Source organism: Canis lupus, chromosome 22 (assembly GCF_011100685.1).
Source record: "Canis lupus familiaris isolate Mischka breed German Shepherd chromosome 22, alternate assembly UU_Cfam_GSD_1.0, whole genome shotgun sequence".
Taxonomy (NCBI): Eukaryota; Metazoa; Chordata; class Mammalia; order Carnivora; family Canidae; genus Canis; species Canis lupus.
In genome coordinates, this window is record NC_049243.1 from 20874371 (window position 1) to 20877088 (window position 2718).

Sequence of the window (2718 nt, forward strand, 5' to 3'; positions counted from 1 at the left end):
CTGAGATATGTACTGTTATCTCCTTTTATGAATGAGAAAGCTGAGAGAAGTTCACTGGCTTACCCAACCACACTGAGCCTGCCAACTGTAAAACTATAGCTCAAATCCAGGTAGTCAGACTCCAAAGGCTTCACTCTTAACCACTATGCTAAACTGAATAGTAAGAGGCTAGGCTATGTCTGCATAGTATTTTCTTCTGGGATTACCATAACAAATCACATTTTGTGTGAGAGCATGTTACTCTTCAGTAAAACTCTTGTCCTCCTTTTCTTCCTGGGTGCATGGCTAGAATGCATATTTTCAGCCTCTTTTGCATAAATTGTGCTGTTGCTTTTTTTTTTTCCCCTTGAGTTGTGTCATTGTGATTGAATTCTGGCTAATGGATGTGAATGGAAGTAGTGCTGTCAATATCAGGCCAGTCATAAATACCTCCCACTTGGCCTCAACTGCTTTTGAACACATGCTGAGTTAAAGAATCCCAAGGATCTGTAAGAGATCACAGTCCCAGAATGAAGGATTCTGGTCCCAGAAGGAATGCATGGTACAAGCCCCCAGGACACTGTGACCTCTTCTAAGAAATACATTTTTAGGGCAGCCTGGGTGGCTCAGCGGTTTAGGGCCGCCTTCTGCCCAGGGCCTGATCCTGGAGACCTGGGATGGAGTCCTGCATTGGGCTCCCTGCGTGGAGCCTGCTTCTCCTTCTGCCTGTGTCTCTGCCTCTCTCTCTCTCTCTCCCTGTGTCTTCCATGAATAAATAAATAAAATCTTAAAAGAAAAATAAATACATTTTTATTGTGCTAAGCCACTGAAATTTGGGAGTATTGCTAATTGTGATAGCAGTTAGCTTTCCACAACAAATACACTCTCCCCGAGGTATTTTATTCTAGTGAAAGTCCTTCCATATGGAAGGACATTTCAGAAATGGAAAATAATATTCTCATCAAACATTCCACAGCTTTTTCTAATCCAAACCTATTGAAACAATCATTTTAGACATGATCAACCATCAATGTGGCCATCTTCTTCAGAGGAGTCCAGCAATCTATTAAACAATCTTCTAGATAAGTTCAAGAAGAGAATCTGTCAATATCACCCACTGCTCTTCTGTGTTTCCTCTGACGACCACCTATGACTAGTGCAAATGTTTCTGAAATGATGTCAGAATAATGTGTTAACATATCCTCCAAGTCATTGCATGTTCAAAGTCAAAATTTTATATCTGTCAATTTCCCATCCAAATTTTTTAAACCACTTTGTCCAGTATAGTCTAGCAAAGGATCTGCAAAACATCAGATTATAATGTTAAAATATTTCAGTAATAAGATCTCAACCATAGGATACTTTATTTAAAAAAAAAAAAAAAACCTATTCAAATTCCTGGAGAAAAGGAGTCTAAAAACTTAATTATCTTGCAGATGAAAATATAATATGTCAAACATGAAGGAATTAAAATCTGAAACCAATGTTTAACTATATTTGAGTAGAAAAAGATAAAGAAATTTGAGTCTATTATAATTTTACCTTTTGCTTGGCCTTATCCTAAAACGTTTTTGTTGACTGGGAGGAATCAAGTCTTTTAGAAGTTGCTTCTTGGGCTATTTTTTTTTCTAGGAATGCATATAGTTCCCTCATAATCTTAGCAGTTGACCTATTTTAGTTAAAAGTGTGTGATAAGATTTATGGTAATTTTCTAAAGATTTTATTTATTTATTTGACACAGAGAGGAAGAGGGCAGCAATGTTGCAGAACAGGAATCATGACCTGAGCTGAAGGTAGATACTTACCCGATTTTCCCTCACAAGTCATATATTTTAAAGAGCTAAGAGAGTTAAAAGACATACTTCATTTTTTTCAGCTCTGGCACCACCTCCTTCCAAATGTAGAAAATAAATCAGTTTTCAATCTTTAGTACAGTAATCCAAAGTAAAGTATTCCAGTCCAAAAAAAAAAAAAAAAATGCTAACCCAGCATTCCAACCTAGTATTTACCCAATAGGTTCCAATGACCACAGAGAAGACTCAGATGCTGAAAGGAGAAGGCAGACCAAGAAAAAAAAATAATTTGCCAGTGTGAATTCAAACTCAACTAGCAGAAATCTCTAAGAGAGAACTTAAACGTTTGATATTATAGAATTTTAAATAAAGGGATTTGTGTGCATGCTCTCTCTTCCCTCAAAGACTAGAGACATTGCTATCTTCTCCCAAGTTTTGGAAATGAATGATAATAGTTAGGCTTAATACATTTTTTTCTGAGTGGTTTTTATTTCCGTTTAGTATATTCAAATCTTTTATTTCCTCTTCGTACTCCATGTTTTTGCAATCCCCATCATAAATTGTGGGCTTTATTTTTTTTTTAAGATTTTATTTATTTATTCATGAGAGACACACAGAGAGAGGCAGAAACATAGGCAGAGGGAGGAGCAGGCTCCCTGTGGGGAATCTGATGCGGGACTCGATCCCAGGATCCCGGGATCATGACCTGAGCCAAAGGCAGAGGCTCAACCACTGAGCCACCCAGGTGTCCCAATTGTGGACTTTTAGTAATTACATTGCTTCCACACCTAACTGAAACATACACGTTTATTCCTGTGCTATGGTGGCTTACTCCTCTTTCTGGACAAGAGTTTTGTTTAGATTATATTTATATTGTAGGTGCTAAGCAATAGAGAGAACATAGAATGTTACTGTGGAGCCTGTGAATTCAGATAGCTTCATCCAA